This window comes from Pan paniscus, chromosome X (genome assembly GCF_029289425.2).
Source record: "Pan paniscus chromosome X, NHGRI_mPanPan1-v2.0_pri, whole genome shotgun sequence".
NCBI classification, from domain to species: domain Eukaryota; kingdom Metazoa; phylum Chordata; class Mammalia; order Primates; family Hominidae; genus Pan; species Pan paniscus.
Genome location: NC_073272.2, coordinates 84691689 through 84711426, shown reverse-complemented (window position 1 = coordinate 84711426; position 19738 = coordinate 84691689). Strand labels below are relative to the sequence as shown.

Sequence of the window (19738 nt, the reverse complement as noted above, 5' to 3'; positions counted from 1 at the left end):
AATCTATCTCAAAGCTCAATAATTCTTTTTTCTGTTTGATCAATTATGCAGTTAAGAGACTGATGCATTCTTCTGTATGTCCATCACATTTTTGGATTCCAGAGCTTCTGCTTCGTTCTTTTTAATTATTTCAACCTCTTTGTTAAATTTATCTGATAGGATTCCGAATTCCTTCTTTGTGTTATCTTGAATTTCTTTGGGTTTCCTCAACACAGCTATTTTGAATTATCTGTCTGAAAGGTCACATACCTCTGTCACTCAGGAATTGGTCACTCGTGCCTTATTTAGTTTGTTTGGTGAGGTCATGTTTTCCTGGGTGGATGTTTGTGAATGTTCGTTGGTGTGTGGACACTGAAGAGTTAAGTATTTCTTGTAATGTTCACAGTCTGGGCTTGTTTGGAGGCTTTCTTCTTGGGAAGGCTTTCCGGGTATTTGAAGGGACTTCAGTGTTCTAAGTTTTTGTTCACTGCAGCCATATCTTCATTAGGAGACACCCCAAGACCACTAACACTGTGGTTCTACTGACTTGGTTGTCTTGGTTAAGATCTGGAAGAATTCTCTGGATTACCAGCAGAGACTCTTTTTCTCTTCCCTTACTTTCTCCCAAATAAATGGAATCTGTCTCTCTGTGCTGAGCTGCCTGGAGCTGAGGGAAGGCTGACACAAGCAACCCTGTGGCCACCACCACTGACACTGTGCTGGATCAAACCTAAAGCCAATAGGTTAAGGGGGTCTCACTTAAGGCCTGCGGTAACCACTACCTGATTACTGCCTATATTTACTCAAGGCCCTACGGCTCTACAATCTGGATGTTGTGAAGCCAGCCAGGTTTGTGTTTTTCCCTTCAGGATGGCAAGTTTCCCCTGTCCACAGGCAGGTCCAGAGATGTCATCCAGGAGCCAGGCCCTGGAGTTAGAAACCTTAGAAATGTACCTGGTGCTCTATTCTAGTGTGGCTGAGCTGGGACCCAAGCCACAAGTCAAAGTCATATACACTTTTCCCTTTTCTTTTCACAAGCAAAGGAGTTGCTTCCTGTGGCCACCAACATCCCAGAGCCATGGCGAGTACTGCCTAGACACCACCAATGTTCGCTCAAGGCCCAAGGGCTATTCAGCCTGTTGTGGTGAATGCTGCCAGGCCTGGGACTCTCCCTACAGGATAGTGGGCTTTTCTCTAGCCCAATATAAGTCTAGAAATGACATCCAAGAGCCAAGGCCTGGATTCAGGGATCCCAAGAGCTTACTTGGTGCTCTTGTTCACTGTGGCTGAACTGGTAGCCATGCTGCGAGGCAAAGTCCCCTTTACACATTCCTCTTCTTTTCTCAAACAAAACAAATCTCTCTCCATAGCCACACCAGCTGGGAATGTGCTGGATTAAGCCAGCACTCGCCACCTTAAGCCAGCACATCTCTGAGTATCACCCAAAACCCACACTGAGTGTTGCCTGGGCACCATTCAGGACCCAAGCGCTGTTTATTCAGCAGATGATTCATCTTGCCAGGACTGGGTTCTTCCCTTTAAGCTTGTGGGTTCTGTTCTGGCCCAGGTTGTGTCTAGATTTTTGTCTGGGAGCCAGGGCTTGTAATGGGGCCTCACAACTTGGCTCAGTGCTCTCTCCTAATGTGGGTGAGCTGGTATCCAAGTTGCAAGACAACGTCTTCTTTACTCTTCCTCTCCTCTCTTCAAGCAGAAGAAAGGAGTTTCTTTCAGAGCTGTGAGCTGTGTGCCTAGAGTTGAGGGAGTGGGGGTGCAAGCACTCCCTTGGCTGCCCCAGCTACTGTCTCATTAGGTTGCATGTCCCCCAAGTCCACTAACTCTGAGCCCAGCACAGCAGGAGTACTTGCATAGGAATTGCAGTCCTTATGACCTAGACTGCCTTTCAAGTTTATTTAGATCCCCAGAGCACTTTAGCCCACAGTGGCAAGGCTTTCTGTAACCCAGGTTCCAAGTACTGGGATGGCCTTCTGGCTAGAGCTGGTCTAAATATTCCCTCTGTGGGCACCAGCTGAGTTCTGCCCGATGTCGCTTTTCACTGTGGCAGGAGAGCACTGAGTTCTAATGCAAAGTCTCACAGTCCTTGCACTCTGCCTCCCCCAAGCACACAAGTTCTCTCTTTGCACCACTCTGCCACTGCCCTGGCATGGAGGAGTGGTGGCATTGGGAATTGAAGACTGCTTTTCCTACCTTCTTCAGTGCCTCTTTCAGTGATATGAAGTTAAATCTAGTACTGTGATCCCTTACCTGATTTTTTGGTTCTAATGAAGGTAGTTTTTTGTGTGGATAGTTGTTCAATTTGGTGTTCCCACAGAGAGGATGATTACTGGAATCTTCTATTTGGCCATCTTATTCCACCTCCCACTGAGTTTGAGTATTTTAGATACTGCCTTTAAGTGGAATCATGCAAAATTTATCCTTCTGTGACTAGTTTATTCCTTTTAGCATAATGTCCTCCAGCTTCATCCATATTAATCCAAGTGGCAGGATGTCCTTTATATTCAAGGTTGAATAGTATTCTTTTGTATGCATATACCACATTTCCTTTATCCGTTCATTTGTGGGTATAAATTTAGCTTGTTTCCATCTCTTGGCTACTATGAATAATGTTTCAGTGAACATGGGAGTGCAGGTATCTCTTTGAGATCCTTATTTCAATTCTTTTGGATATATACCCAGAAGTGGGGTTGCTGCATCATATGGTAGCTCTATTTTTAGTTTTTAAAGGAACTTCCATACTTTTTCCATAATGGCCATACTAATATACATTCCCACCAGCAATGTACAAGACTTGCCAACATTTGTTGTGTTTTTATTTTTTAATAATAGCCATTCTAACAGATGTGATGTTACTTCTTACTGTGGTTTTGATATGCATTTCCTGATAACTAAGGATATTGAGCATCATTTCATATATTTATTGGCCATATGTATGTCCTCTGTGGAGAAATGCCTATTCAACTCTTTTGCCTATTTTTTAATTGGGTTATTTGGTTCTTTTGCTTTGTTTTGTTTGCTTTTTATTTGTAAGAGTTTGTTATGTATTTTGGATATTAAACCCTTATCAGATTTAGAAATATTTTCTCTCATTCCATAGTTTGTCATTTCACTCTGTGGACTGTTTCCTTTGCTGTGTAGAAGCTTTTTAGTTTGATGTAGTCCCACTTGTCTATCTTGGTTTTTGTTGTTGCTTCTGCTTTTTGTCTCATATCCAAGAAATAAATGCCAAGACAAATATCATAAAGCTTTTCTCATAGGCATTTTACAGTTTTAGGTCTTATGTTTAAATCTTTAATTCATTTATAGTTGATTTTTGTGTATGACATAAAATAAAGAAATGACCAATTTCATTATTTTGCATGTGTATATCTAGTTTTCCCAACACTTCTTCTTGAAGAGATTATCATGTTCTCATTGTGTATTCTTGGCATCCTTATTGAAGATCAATTGGTTGTATATGCATGGTTTTATTTCTACGATATCTATTCTGTTCCATTGGTCTATATGTCTGATTTTATGCCAGTGCATATTGTTTTTATTACTATAGCTTTGTAATATATATTGAAATCAGGAAATGTGATGCCTCCAGCTTTGTTGTTTCTCAAGATTGCTTTGGCTTTTTGGGTTCTTTTTGTGGTTCCATATGAATTTAGGATTGTATTTTTTATTTGTGTAAAATATGTCATTGGGATTTTGATAGGGATTGCATTGAATCCATAGATCTCTTTGGGTAGTATGAACATTTTAACAATATTAAGTTTTCCAACTCATGAACATAGGATGCCTTTCTATGTATTTGTGTCTTTAATTTTTTCATCAGTGTTTTGAAGTTTTCAGTTTAGAAGTCTTTCACCTACTTTAAGTTTGTATTCAAGTATTTTATTCTTTTAGACGCTATTGTAATTGGAATTATTTCCTTTTCTAATAGCTCATTGTTACTGTATATAAACACAACAGTTTTATATGTTAAATCTGTATCCCACAACTTTACTGAATCAGTTTATTAGTTCAAACAATTGTTTTGTGGAATCTTTACAGTTTTCTAGATATGAGATTATGTCAAGGTAAATTTCTTCTATAACTGATCTGTTGAGACTTTTTTTAAAATTCTGAATGGGTGTTGAATTCTGTCAAATGCTTTTCCTGCTTCTATTGAGATTATAATATGGTTTTTATACTTATGTTAATGTGTTATATTACATTAAGAGATTTGCATATATTAACCATCCTTGCATATGAGGGATGAATCCCACTTAGTTGTGGTGTATGATACTTTTAATATGCTATTGAATTTGGTTTGCTAGTATTTTGTTGAGAATTTTTGCCTCTTTGTTAATCAAGGATTAATTGCTCTTCGGTTTTCTTTTCTCGGAGTATCTTTGTATGTCTCTGGTATCAGGGTAATGCTAGCCTCATAACATGAATTTGGAAGTATTTCCTCCTCTTCTGTTTTTTGAAAGTATGAGAAGGATTGGTGTTAATTCTTTTTTTAGATGTTTGGTAGAATTCACCAGTGAAGGCATTTGGTCCTGGACTTCTCTTTGCTGGGAGTAGTTTATTAATGATCCAGTGTCTTTCCTGTTTCAGTTTAGTGCCTTTTCATTGTGACTTGAAAAAATTATATTTAGCATTTCACTGGTAGATTGGATGTGGAGTAGAGATAAAGAGAAAAGTCAAAGATGACTCCAAAGTTTTCAGCCTGAGCAAGAGGAAGGATGGAGTTGCTGCCATCTGAAATGGGGAAGTCTATAAAAGTGGAGCAAATTTTTAGTGAGTTCAGCTGTGGATCTAAGTTCACGATGTTTGTTAAATATTCAAGTTGAGTTGGATTTCAGGGGAGAAGTCCAGGATTGAAATACAAAATTTGGAGATCATCAAGAAAGAGTGTATATTTAGAAGAGAAGGACTGAACTCTGGAGAATTGTTAGAAATCATAAAAATGAGAATAAACCAGCAAATAACACTGAGAAGAAGAGAACAACAAGGTAGGAGGAAAACTAGGAGAGTATGATGTTTTGGAAGCCTAAAGAAGTGACCAGTTGCATGGAATGTACTGATAGTTCAAAGAAGATGGGGACTGAGAATTGACCATTGGATTTTGCAACATTGAGGTCATTGGTGACCTTGACAAGAGCAATTTCAGTGGAGTGGTAGGTGTGAAAGCCTAGTTGTAATGAGTTCTATAAAGAATGGGATGAATGGAATTGGAAACTAGAAATCAAGAAAACTCCTTTGAGGGATTTTCTTCTAAAGGAGGCAGAGAAATTGGGCAATAGCTAGAGGGGACTACAGGGACATCAATAGACTTTTTTTTTAAATGTGAGAAATTATAGCACATTTCTATGCTGATTGGAACTGATCCAGTAGAGAAGGGGAAATTAATAGGGCAGGTAAGAAAAGAATTACTGAAATGACATCTTTGAATAGGGAGAAGGTATGTGTTCTAGTACACAAATGAAGGAGTCTGCCTTACTTAGGAGTATGGATAATGACAAGAGCAGAGGCAGGATATGTGTGCATTATTGCAGTTAGGTCAGCTGGAAGTTATCTTCTGATGCTTGTAGAAAATCTCTCCTTTAAGAAATTCATCATTATGGAAGTTCCAAAAATTTATGAAAGTAGAGAATAGATTAATGAACCTAATAGATTAATGAACGTCCATGCTCTCATCACCCAACTTTAACGATTATCTGTTCATGACCTATATTTTGTTCTGTAGCCCCCTCTACACTCTTTCCCCCCCCCAGATTATTTTGAAGTAAATCCCATGTATCATATTATTACAACTCTAAGTATTTTATTATATGCCTCTAAAAGATGGTGCTTTAAAAAATATAACCACATCACCATACCTAAAATATTAACAATAATTCCTTAATATTATTATATGTCCAGACCATGTTCTAAATTCCCCAGTTGTCTTTTTATGTTTGTTTGAATTGTGGCCCACATAAAGACCATGTATTGTGATTGATTGATGTGTCTCTTATGTCACTTTTAATCTATAGATGCTCTTTTCATCTACATTACCCAGTTTATTTCTTGATAAAACTGAACCATTTGTCCTGTAGAGTCCCCCACAGTCTGTATTTTGCGATTGCATCCCCTTGGTGACTTTCAACATGTTCTTCTGTTCTCTGTAATTCCTCATTCAGAGGTTTGATGAGATCTGGGTATAACGTTTGCAAGAATACTTTATAAATGGTGAATACTTCTATCAAGAGGCACATAATGTCCAGTTGTTTCCGTTGTTGGGATGTTAGCAGCCATTGATAATTTTTGTTTAGATCTATTAATTGATTGGGTGTTTCTGGAATTAGCAGGAATACTTGTAAAAAGAGAAGCATTTCCTCTCTTCTTTTAAGTTATACTTTTGTGCAGTTCAAAGTTTTGTTTGGATTGCTTTAATTTTCTCAGTGAAGTAGTAAGTAAGGGTATCAGGTAGAATGAAGAGAGATAGGAAATATTAGAGATTTTAGGAAGAGAAGGTGTGAAATAGACATCTAAATGAGAGGCAACATGATTGGACTAGAGAGATTCAGTATGATTGCTAGGTAGCAATAAGAGCACAGATGAGGTTCGTGGTCAAGAATTTAACTAAGACCAATAAGTGTGGTTGTATGCTTTTTAAAAATCACCTTCACCTGTATGGAGGTAGGTTAAAGTAGGGAAAGGACTGGCTTTAAGCAGGCTTTGGTTTTGGCAGCTGAACTCAAGCAAGAAAAAGGCAAGAATATTCAGGACATATACAAGGGAGTGATTATGGAATTTGCACTAGGTAGAGGGGAAAGTGGACATGAGAATGATAAGTTACTGTAAAAAGCTGATAGGGTCCAAAGAATGCATATCTTATAAAGGTTGAAGAATTATAAAAGCCAGGGTGCTAAAAGGAGTGTGCCGGAGAGATGAAAGGTGCTGATTAGATAGTGGAATGTTTAAAATTGAGATTATAGACAGGGAATGAATATAAGAGTGGCTGAGGAAAAGTGGTGGATAGCTCTCTGGAAGAGAGGAGATCAAGGAAATGAGAACCCAATAAATCTGAACATTTATGAATATATATTGATCACCAAGTATTATGACAGTCACTAGGCCAGAACCTAAACTCCTCAAGTAATGAGTAGCATAACCCAATAAGAAGGAACAGTAAAATATAAGCTCCATGTGGACAGGGAATTTTGTCCAGTTTTATCATTGTATCCCTAACCCTTAGAATAATAACTGGCATATAGTAGAGTGTTCAGTACATGATTGCTTTATGAATGAACAACTAAATGACTGAATGACTTGAAATTCAAAGCTAGGGGGCGTTTAAGGAAGACAGAAGGATAATGGCCTGGAAGTGGTAATAAGGTGCAAATAGGACATCTAACCCAACTTTAGGACCATTGATTTGAGGAATACGGGAAAGAAAGCAGTTGCCATTTGGGCTTTAGGGGAAGCAGTGTCTTCATTGGAAAGCTAGAGTTCTTAGAGCAAGTAGGTGAAAGGAATATTTGGAAAAGAGGTTGAGGATATAAATATTTTTTCTGGTGATGGACTGTAAGTTCTAGTAGACACTGCAGGAGAGTTTCAGGAAATGGGGAAGGGTGGGAAATAGGGTCAAAAAATAATGTGCAGAGTTGCATGGGGAATAAAGTGTAGGGATTTGGGATTTCTGGACTTCTTTAGTTGACTGAAGTAAACAGAGATAAAGGACATAATTATATAATTCTAGTAATATCAAAGCAGGTAATGGTTGTGAGACTATGAGTGTGGGGGTTGGGGGAGAGAGAGATGAGGGTCCTGCAAGGAATGCAGAAAGCTATGAGGCCAGTTCTTCATTCATGTAATAAAAAGATCAAGACCAGGGAACAGGGGATAGCTCCCTCCTAATTCCTGGAGCACAAGGGGCTCTGGATTCCTTTTTGATTCCTGTGTATCATAGGGTTGAATGCCAGAAATCTCTTTTGACTACCACTAAAGGAGAACGTCAGAGAAAAAGAGATATCTCTTTGCCTGCTGATCCCTCTTCCTGGTTTATCTCCCATCCATCCCCCATCTATCCAGAATGCTTCTACTCATTCTTCACGACTTAGCTTAAGTATCTCTTCCATGCAGTCTTTCTGCCTTTGCATATTTAAGGAAAATTTAGGGACTTCCTCCTGTTGTATTACTTAGTACTCCATAAATATATCATCATCTTGACATTTAATTTTTCTTGAATTTTTACTGGGATAGTGTGGATTCACATGCAGTTGTAAGACATGATACAGAAATATTCCATGTACCATTTACCTGGTTTCCCCCAATGGAACATCTTGTAGAACTTTAATTCAGTATTATAGTAAGATTGACATTGACACAATTCACCCATGTTATTCCAATTTCCCTAGTTTTATCTGTAGTTGTGTGTGTGTATTTGTTCTATAAAATGTTATATGTATAAGTTCATGTATCCACTACCACAGTCAAGATACAGAACAATTTCATCACTGCAAGGATCCGTTTTGTTGTCCTTTTGTAACCACACCTACTTTTCTCCCACCCCCCTAACTCAATCTCTGACAACCACTAATCTGTCCTCTTTGTCTAAAATTTAGTCATTTCAAAGTATTATAAAAATGGAGTTACAGTATGGAACCTTTGGGGATTGTCTTTTTTTCACTTAGCATAATCTTTGGGGATCCATTCAGGTTGTTGTATGTATGTATAGCTCATTCCTTTTATTGTTGAGCAGTGTTACATTGTATGGATGTTTCATGGTTTGTTTATTCATTCACTAGTTGAAGGAAAAGTGTCTCCTTTCCAGTTTTTGGCTGTTACAAAGAAATCTTCTATTTGTATACAGTGCAGGTTTTTGTGGGAATGTAAGTTTTCCTCTTTTTTTTTTTTTGATATATACTCAGGAGTGGAATTGCTGAATATAGTGGAAGGACCAGGGACTTAAAGGGTAAGTCCATCTCCTCTTATCAGGAAGGCAAAAACTTTCCTGAAATCCTCTCACTATCACACTTCCCCTTCAATCTCATTGACCAGAACTAGTGGCAATGGAGGCTGTAAAAAAGGAACAAGCTTAGATATTTCAAACAAAATTTGAATTCTGTTAGTAAAGATTAAAGGGATATTTGTGATGAAATTAATAGTGCCTGCTAAAATGTCAATGTCTCAGAATGAAAGAAGCTGAATAGAAAAAGATTTTATCATAGGAATAATAGTAGGCTGAATGGTGGTCCTCAAAAAGATATGTCCATGCTCTAATTCCTGGGATCTGTGAACATTACTTATGTGACAAAATATGTGATTAAGTTAAATAAAGATCTTGCTTATCTGTTAAGATACAGGCAGAAGAGGAGACATAGACACACACAGAGGAGAAGATGATGTGAAAAGGGAGGCAGAGATCACAGTGGTGTGGCTACAAGCCAAGAAATACCGAAGCCATCAGAAGTTGGAAGAGGTAAGGAATGGATTTTCCCCTAGAGCCTCTGGAGGGAGCGTGACCCTGCTGACACCTTGATTTAAAACTTCTGGCCTCCAGAACCGTGAGAGAATAAATAGCTGCTGTTTTGTGTAACCCAATTTGTGGTAATTTGTTATGGCAGCCACAGGAAACTAATACAATAGTTAAGAGCACTGACATTAGAGTCAGATCTGAATTCAAGGTCTTCCTTTGCCACTTATCGGAACTAGGAGTGTTCCTTTTGATCTCCTCCTCAACTCCTGACAAAAATAATTGCTCTGATGGTCATTATCTAGAAGTATTTTTTTCCCTGCTCCCCTAGTCCATTACTTCAGTCACTCCTATTTTTGTCTCTATAGGTTCAAGCCTTGCACACATGTTGAAAACTATTCTGAGTTACTCTGGGCAGGAAACCTGTGGAAAGCTCCTGCCTGTAAAGGAGTTTGGCACAGTACCAGGCTTCTCTCTTGCTGCTGATCCCTATGCCTATCACACGGATCCCATAATTACATAGCAACCTTTTGTGGCCTTGACTTTGGTCTAGGATTTTTGTTCCCAGTCAGCAAGCCTGGGTTTCTGGTCTCTGCTAATTGTCCTCCTAGATCTGACCCACTTTCTGGACCTAGGCTTCTTATCTTGGCTCATCATCCAGGATTCGGATGATGCAATATCATTTCTGGAAGGGAACCAAGAGGTCATCTAATCTAACCCCTTCACTTTAGAGACAGAAACTGAAAACTTGACTTCATCTTTCTTCTTGGCTCTATCATATCTTCCGTCTTCTCTTGGCCTTAACTAATATCTTTTTTGAGGTCATATGAGAAAAAACATTCTGCTATACTCATATCCTTTTTCCAGTCTAATGAAATTCGCAGCCAGGCACTTACCCAACGCTACCAAGTCTCTAAATTACAAGTGTCAGTAGCAAAAACTTTGTGATAAAGGAAATGGGATAATTCCTAACAAAACATTCTTACTGTGACAGTATCTCAACCAGGTGATATAAAAGCACAAACTTTGGACACATACTACTAGGCCAGTCATAACTAAATATACAATATGCTGAAAACATCTATTAAAATAAAAGCTTAGCCATAGAAGAAAGAGGGAAAATTCCTCTGAAACTGTTAAAAATCTCAGAAGGGATGAATATTCCTTCAGAAAACAGCTGGAACAACTTTGTGTATAAGACTATAACATTGTAGTTATATCAAGGCCATTCTAAAAGAAAAGTTACTGTGTATAAACGTATAATCTTAGCTACTAGAGACTTCTAGTTAGAAGAGTAATACCAAGTGGAATATTTCATTTTTTAAGAATTCAGTAAAAAGATTCTCTCCTAGTGGAGAAGAACCTATTTATGGGAGTACCTACCATCTTAGCATATTGTTATCTTTGCTACTACCTTTTGTCACTCTCCTCTACTTGTAAGAAGCAAAGGATGTAAGGACTTATGATTGTTGCTTGGCAGTGTCAGAAAGGCAAACCAAACACATCTTTGAGCTTAGCAGGAAGCAATTAAAATCAAAATTACCTTTGTCACTATGAGATAGATGTAGGAATCAACAAACAGACCTGATTGTAATTAGGTGGTTAGATCAGGCAGTCCAGGTGGCATACATCAGAGTAGACAGGATTGGAAAGAATAAATTCTTTCTCTCTCTTTCTCAAAATATATATATTTCAAATATATATATATTGGGCAAAGTTTGGAAAAGTCAGGTAAGACAGGTATATTCAAACATAGACTATAAGTTCAAACATGAGATTTGTTCCTTGGAGTGCAGAGAGCACCTACGGAAGAAACCTTTGTCCACTTTAGCCTTATTCCTGTACTAGGCTATAGCAGATAATAGTTATGATTTCTTGACTAATCACTATTTGCTGGGCACTGTCTCAAGTGTTTTACATGTCTTATTTAATCCTCATAACAGCCCTATGGAGTACAGACTGTTATTCTCACTTTAGAGAAGATGAAACAGAGATAAAGGATAAGTCATTTGCCCAATGTCCCACAGCTAGGAAGTGTGGAATCTGGAATTTCAATGCAGCAGGCTCACTACAGAGTTGTTTAAGCTGTTAACCACTGTGCTAGATTTTCTCCTATATATAACTATGCCTTTGACCATCGTTGGTCTTCTCCTACTCTGACTCTAGCACTTACAATAGCAGCCTCTGACAATTTATGAAGTTTTCAGTGCATACAGACAAAATCTCTAACCACCCAGACCCTGTTCTTAGGCCAGCCTCAGCATCAAGAGGCTAAAACTCTGAACACTCAATGTCTATTCCTGCTTAGACTGATAGGAGCCAGTTAGAGCCTGGTCTTGTGTTGTATTAAACACCTACAGAAGTCCTACCACCCAGGGTCTGGCCCTACATGATTCTCAGTATGAATAAAGGAGTCTTTCAACAACTGGAAGCTTGTTTCTATTCTGGACTATGTGACATTCACAGAAAACTTTCAACCAACCAGGAACTCTTTCATGGGCAGCCTAACTTAGAGGTTTTTTTCTGGGATAGCCACATCTTCCATAGAAGTGTCTGAATTCCAAAGACTTATTTATAATCAGGTTATCCAGGCAGAGAGAAATGACATGCAGGAAGGCTCTAAAAGAGAAACCAAAAGTCAAGTATGACTAGAGCACATAGCAAGATGGAGAGTGGTAAGTGAAGTAAGTGAAGAAATTGGAAAAAAATATACTGTTCCTAGTTACAGAGTTTTGAATCAGGCTGATTGTGTTTGAATCCTGGGCTCTGACACTAATTATGGGGCTTTGCACAAGTTACTAAACTACTTAAAGCCTCGATTTCCTCATTTGTACATGGGAAAAATAACAGTACCTACCTCATAGTGATGGGAGGATGGCGTAAGATTGCATGTAAAGTATTGTGTGCTTACATCATAGTAAGTATTCTTATGAATATTACACAGTAACACACAAACACATACATGATATAGATGTAGATATGGATGTAAATATAGATAGAAAGAGACAGAAAGACAGAGTGACAGAGACCCGATATCTTGGGGTCTTAGAGTGCCTTGTGATCCATGGTGAGAACTTGCAATTTTATTCTAAGGTAATTGGAAGCTATTGAAGAGGTTTAAGGAGAAATATAACAAGACTAGGCATGTATATTAAAATATTACTGTAGCTGTACTGTGGCAATAGGATTGGACTGAGGCAAGTGTAAGATATGGGGGGACCAACTGGGTGTCAGTTACAATTGTCCAGGGAAAAGGTGGTGGTATTTCAGACGATGATAGTGTCAGAATGAATAGAGATGATGGTAGGAGAGGGGACATATTTGAGATCTATTTAGGAAGTAGAAGGGACAGTGACTGGTGAGCACTTAATTTCTTTTTCTCTTTTTTCTTTTCCTAATTTCCCCTTCTCCACCCCAGGGAATTAAGGAGAGATGACTGAAGAACAGGACCAATAGTTGACAGATCATGTAGGACACTTTGTGATGCATCTTAGATCCAGGAGAGTTTTTTGTTTTTTTTTTTAACACAGAAGTGCTGCCTGGGAGCTAGGGCCTGGAACAGGGTCCTTATGACTCTGATCGGTGCCCTGTGCTGCTGTGGCTGAGCTGGTATCCAAAATGCAAGACAAAGTCCTCTACATTCTTCCCTCTCTTCACCTCAAGAGGAAGAAAGGGGTCTCTTTTGGAGCCACAAGCTGTACAGCGGAGAGTTTAGGGGAGGGGTGATGCCAGCACTCCCTTAGCTGCTCCCACTGATGTCTCAGCAGGTCATATGCACCCTCAGACCACTGTTTCTGGGCCCAGTTCAGCACTAGGACTTAAGAGTTGTAGTCCCTGTGGCCTAGACTGCCTATCAAGTTTGCTTTGAAATCCAGAGCACTTTGGCCCTGGGTGGCAAGGTCTGCACGAACTCAAGTTCCACCCATTGGGATACAAGATTCCCCTCTGGCTAGGACTGGTTTAAATGCTCCCTCTGTGGGTGGGTGTCAGCTGAGTTTTATTCTGTTTTCCTTCCTGCTTTAACAGGACAGCACTGAGTTTGATGCCTCACAATTGTTGTGCTGTCCCTTCCCCAATGCCCAGAGATGCTCCACTCCACACTGCTGCTGGGGAGTTGGGGAGAGGTAGTGTCAGTGATTCAAGGTGTTTTTTTTTTTTTCTATCTCTTCAGTATTTCTTTCAGTAACATGGAGTTAAAAACCAGGTACTATGAGGGCTCACCTGAATTTCGGTTCTTATATGGGTGTTTTTTTCTGTGTAGATAGTTGTTAAATTGGTGTCCTTGCTGGGGGTAATGTGCAGCGATTGGTGGAGCCTTCTATTCCACCATCTTGCTCCACTCTGGGTACCCCTTAAATAAAGGAGGGATAAAGGAAGAGAAGAAGGAATGAAGGAAGAAAGGAAAGAAGGAGTCAGGGGCCCAGGTTATGGGATCATTCTACAGCACCAATCAGTTTACAGAAATCATTTAGCAATTCTTAGTTTATTTTATGGAATTTATTCATAATGAAATTACATATTTCAAATAAAACTCCTTATTTAGATATGATGCTTTTCTGTAACTCCTTAGCTTTAGCCAGTAACTAATAAAGTACTCAATATTCTCTTTGACCAATTTTCAATCAATCGTTTATGCATTTCACTGAGCACTTTATAAAGATGCATGTCATAAACCAGTTTGCAAGTGTTATGCTGCATTTTGGCGATAATAAACATCTGCCATCCCTACTTAGTTAATGAAGTTAGATATTGGAAATGACAGTTTTGTTCAGGAGTCATAGAGTGAGAGAGGGGGAAAAGAAAAAGTTCAAGGTATAAAGAGATAAGAAGTGATGGCATAAATGCAGAAAGAGATGTAAAGTGTTTAGAGCATAGATAATTCATACTCACAGTGTTTTATTAAAGTATTCTGAGTATGTTTTTAAAATGATCAGATAGCCATATAGTACACATATATGTTTTTTTCCACAGAAAACTTAATATTAGATTTCAATTGCACATGTTCTATCCTATAAGGAATTTCTGACTCTTCTGACGGTTCATAACTTGAGTATCCAATGTGTTGTTTCTCTCTTTGAATGTAGCTTGGTTTTGGAACTCCTGGTGTAGAAAAACTCTGCAAATAAGTGAAAAATATCGAAAGTAATTAAATGGCATTTAATAAAATTTTTATTCTTATTCAGATATGCTTATGTTTAGTTATTTTAGAAATCTATTTAATCACTCTCAGAAATCTGTAGTGATTTAAAACAACACATGAAAATATCTTATTTTAGTAAAATAATTCCTGGCTGCTTTTAAATAACCATTAAATACTTGTAAAATAGTTCCTTCATACTGGTTTAGATATTGGGCAATCCAGTTTCCATACTAAAGTAAAAAGCAAACATTACAGGAGAAAATTTACATAAGAAAAGCAAATATTTCTTTTTTTTTATCATACTATAGTACCAAGGTCCATACTCTAGTATTGCACAATTGTGAATGTTAGTACTGTACTAACACAAAATTAAATTTGTTGCTTTTATGAAATATTCCATTTGTCTTTTTTGTATGATCATATGCACACATTTTAAAATACATGACTAATTGTTTTCACAACATATGTTATCATAACATTATTTATGTCACATAAGCAGAGTTTCGTCTCGGCATAGAATTGTTTTATGATAGAGGTTCATGCTAAAACTTAATTTCCCCAGCATAACATGTTACTTTTTGGCAATTAAAAATCTCCATTCATAAATTTACTTTTCTATTCCAGGGACCATAAGGAAACATGTCCCTGAACATTTAAAAATGTCATTTTAAAACAGATCTGAGAAAGTATGAATCTGTAGGCCTTTATTTTAAGATTTTTTTTTAACTGAATGGAAGATTTTATTTTTTTAAGTTTTATTTTAAGTTCAGGGTTATATGTGAAGGTTTGTTATATAGGTAAACTGTGCGTTACAGCGATTTGGTGTACAGATTATTTTGTCACCCAGGTAATAAGCATAGTACCCAATTGGCGGGTTTTTTTTTTATCTTCTCCCTTCTACTCTCCACTCTAAAGTGATCCCCAATGTCTGTTGTTCCCCTCCTTGTGTCCATGAGGTCTCATTGTTTACTTCCCACTTATAAGTGAGAACATGCAGTATTTGTTTTTATATTCCTGCATTAGTTTGCTTAGGATAATGGTGAGAATTTTTTATATTTACTGAAAAACATTATACTGGCTATCTTCTCCATTCATACAAGAATGGTTCAAAACTTTAAAATATATATATTTGTTGCCCACCATTTTGTGGCAGGCACTGCCTCTGATTAGAGATTAGAAGGTGTTTCAGAAGGAGTTTGGGGAATTATAGTCAGAGAGATAGGCAGACCACTAGGAGAGTATTAGCCTGAAAGTGTTCAGGAAACATTAAGTATCAAATGTCTATAGAGAGATCAGATAAGGTGAAGTCTTAAAATAGGCTTTTGGATTTGATATCTAACATATTACTGGGACACTCAGTGAGAGCAACTTTAACAATGTGCTTTAACAGAATGCTGAGCTTGGTTACCATGTATCCTTGAAATAAAAGTACAGTGAGAGCTTTGTTGGGGAAAAGTTTAATTTGTTAGCAGAGACTGAGATGAACCTTTTCCACGGCTTTTCCTAAGGAACTTTAGGCACATTCTTTCTTGTCTTGGGCACTATCTTTCCCTTATCAATATCCATGTCACTTCAACTTTTTGTCTTATTTTGCCTCTCCCACCTCCAATCCTGCCCCTACTTCTTGGAAATTACTACCACTACTTTTTGACTGAGGTAGCTACAAAAAACAGCTCTGACTCACTTCTTTTTTGAGTCTCTTATCCACCTCTTGTACCAATATTGCTTTTCTTTTGGTGGCTATAATTAAGGGTAATACTGATACACACACTGCACCACAGGTGATTGCATCACCCTTGTCATTCTCTCTCACTACCCTCTGAGCTTTTATTTTGTAGTACTTATCACAATTTTTAATTATATACATATTCACCTGTTTAATATATGTTTCCCTCCACTATAGTATAGTTCCATAGGTCAAGACAATAACGTTTTTCATCATTGTTTAAATACCACAGGTCTTGGCACATATTAGGCACCAGTAGGTTTAACGAATTGGTTGAATGAATGAAAAAGTTACATTCCTCAATTAGTTTCATTCAGTTTTAAAAGATTATCTGACCCAGGCTTTCTATAACCTTTAAGGGTCACCATTTTTCCCCTGTTCACCTAGTCTTCTAGGCAAAAGCTGAGCTATTCAATTTTAGTCCTCTTTAAAGGGTAAATTGTTGATTATGTGGACACACATTGAATGACGCCCTCAATGAGCTACATCGATTGCATAAACCCCTTCTCTGGAGCATAGGAAGAACCTGTGACTTGCATCTGGCCAATATGGAGAAAATGATAGGGAATATCAATACAATAGTTACTCTCTTGAATACATTGTTATTTAGGACTCCATCCTAGCAGAATGGAGCTAGCCATTCTGCTGGCCTTGAAGAGATAAACTGCAATATTGTGAGAGGGTCTATCAGAGGGCCCTGTAGCAACTGCAAGTGGCTTCTAGGAGCTGACAGTGTCCTTTAGATGACAGCTAGCAAGGAAAAGGGTAGGAAAGAGAATGAAGTTCTATAGTTGCAAGGAAGTGGATTCTCCCAACAAATGCATGAGCTTGGGAGAGGACCCAAACTCCAGATGAGAATGCAGTCTGCTTGACACCTTGATCACAGCATTGAAAGACCCTGAGTGGAGGACCCAGATAAGCCATATTCAGACTCCTGATTCATGGTGCTATAGTTTGGATAACTGACCCCTCCAAATCTCATGTTGAAATTTGATCTCCAGTGTTGGAGGTGGGGCCTAGTGGGAAGTGTTTGGGTCATGGGGGCAGATTCCTCATGAATGATTTGGTGCCATTCTCTCAGTAGTGAGTTCTCAGTCCATTAATTCCCATGAGGGCTGGCTGTTAAAAAGAGCCTGTCACCTCCCTGCTCTTGCTTCCTTTCTCACCATGTGATTTATGTACATGCCAGCTTTCCTTCATTTTCTGCCATTAGTGGAAACAGATTGAGGCTTTCACCAGACTCCCGGTCATCTAGCCTGCAGAATCATGAGCCAAGTAAACCTCTTTTCTTAATATTACCTAGCATTAGGTATTCCTTTATAGCAAAACAAAAACAGACCAAGACAGAAAGTTGGTACCAAGGGTGGGGCATTGCTATAAAGATACCTGAAAATGTGAAAGCAGCTTGGGAACTGGCTAATGGGCAGAAGTTAGAAAAGTTTGGAGCACTCAGAAGAAGACTGGGAGATAGGTGAAAGTTTGGAACTTCTTAGAGATTCGTTGTGGTTGTGAGCAAAATGCTCATAGAAATATAGATTGTAAAGGCCATGCTGATGAGGTCTCAAATGGAAATGAGCAACTTAATGGTAACTGGAGAAAGGTCAGTGTGACACTGTAGCAAAGAACTTGGCTGCATTGTGTCCATGCCCTAGGGCTTTGTGGAAGGCTGAACTTAAGAGTGATGACCTAGGGTATCTGGTGAAAGAAATTTCTAAGTAGCAAGGCATTCAAGAGTGGCATGACTACTTTTAACAACTTACAATATTATCTGGGAGTAAAGGGATGACCTAAAGTTGAAATTTATGATTAGAAAGGAAGCAGAGTGTAAAAGTCTGGAAAATTTGCAGCCTGGCCATGTGATAGAGAAGAAAAGAGTGTTTTCAGGAGAGGAATCCAAGGATGTTGTGGAACTACCACTTGCTAAAGAGATTACCATGACTAAATGGAAACCAGGCGCTAATAGTCAAGACTATGGGTAAAAGGCCCAATCACAGGCCCAGAGACCTAAGAAGACAGAATGGTTTTGGGAGCCAGGCCCAGGTTCTGCTGTCCTGTGCTGTCTCAGGATGTTCCTTCCTACATCCCCACCACTTCGGCTCCAGCTGTGGCTCAAAGGGCCCCAGGTACTGCTCAAGCTACTGCTCCAGAGGACGCAAGCTGTAAGCCTTGGTGGCATGCATATGGTGTTATATCCACAGGTGCTGAGAATGCAATAGGGGTTGGAGCCCCCACAAATGGTGCCTACTAGGGCAGTGCTACCACCCTCCAGACTCCAGAATTATAGAGCCCCTGGAAGTGTGCGACTACAGCCTCGTAAAACTGTAAGCATTGGACTGCAACCCATGAGAGCAGCCACATGGGTGCACCTAGCAGAACCATGGGAGTGGAGCTTCTTGAGGTCTTCAGAGCCCACCCTGCCTACCAGTGTGCCCAGGATGCAAGACATGGAGTCAAAGTAGATTATCTTGGAGCTTTAAGATTTGATGTCTGCTCTGCTGGGTTTTGGAATTGTGTAGGGCTTATTCCCCCTTTCTTTTGGCTAATTTCTCCCTTTTGGAATGGGACTATTTACTGAATGCCTGTACCACCATTGTGCCTTGGAGTTAAATAACTTGTTTTTTAATTATACAGGCTCACAGTTGTAAGTAAATTGCCTTGAGTCTCAGATAGGACTTTGAACTTTAGATTTCTGAGTCGATGCTGGAACAAGTTAAAGTTGTCGGGAACTATTGGGATAAAATTATTGTATTTTGCTTGTGAGAAGGACATGATACTTAGGCGTTCAGGGGTACAATGCTATAGTTTGGATATTTGACCCTTCCAAATCTCATGTTGAAATGTGATTCCCAGTTTTGGAGGTGAGGCCTAGTGTGTCATGGTGGTTGATTCCTTATGAATGGCTTGGAGCCACTCTCTCAGTAGTAAGTGACTTCTTCCTCTATTACTTCTCATGAGAGCTGACTGTTAAAAAGAGCCTGGAAACCTCCTTGTATCCTCTCTTGCTACGTGATCTCTGCACATGCCAGCTCCTTTTTGCCTTCTACCATGAGTGGAAGCAGCCTAAAGCCCTCACCAGAAATAGATGTTGGTGCCATGTTTCTTGTACAGCCTGCAGAACCATGAGACAAATAAACTTTTCATTTTTATAAATTACTCAGCCCCAGGGTTTTTTATAGTAACACAAAATGGACTAAGACAGAAACTGTGAGATAATAAGTATGTGTTTTTATAAGTTGACAAGTCTGATAATTTGTTATGCAGCAATAGGGAACTAATACACAGATCAAAACTGATTCTGAAGCCACCTACATTTAAGACCGGCCAGCTTCCCCTCTATATTCTTAATATTACCCTTTCCTCTTTTCTTACTGAGGTTTTCTCTTTTTGAGTTTCCACATGTATTGACCCAAAATGAGTTCAGTGCCATTCTCTCTTATTTAATTCT

At 38.8% G+C, this 19738-nt stretch overlaps 1 protein-coding gene across 2 annotated transcripts in view; it reads left to right on the top strand.

Moving 5' to 3' along the window:
- SATL1 (spermidine/spermine N1-acetyl transferase like 1) overlaps positions 1-19738 on the top strand; it is a 150238-nt gene that overhangs the window by 10012 nt on the left and 120488 nt on the right. For both annotated transcript variants that reach the window (XR_001337681.3, XM_055106673.1), the window contains exon 2: positions 9312-9433. The gene's annotated coding sequence lies outside the window, so the exon portion shown is untranslated. The remainder of the gene's footprint in view (positions 1-9311; positions 9434-19738) is intronic.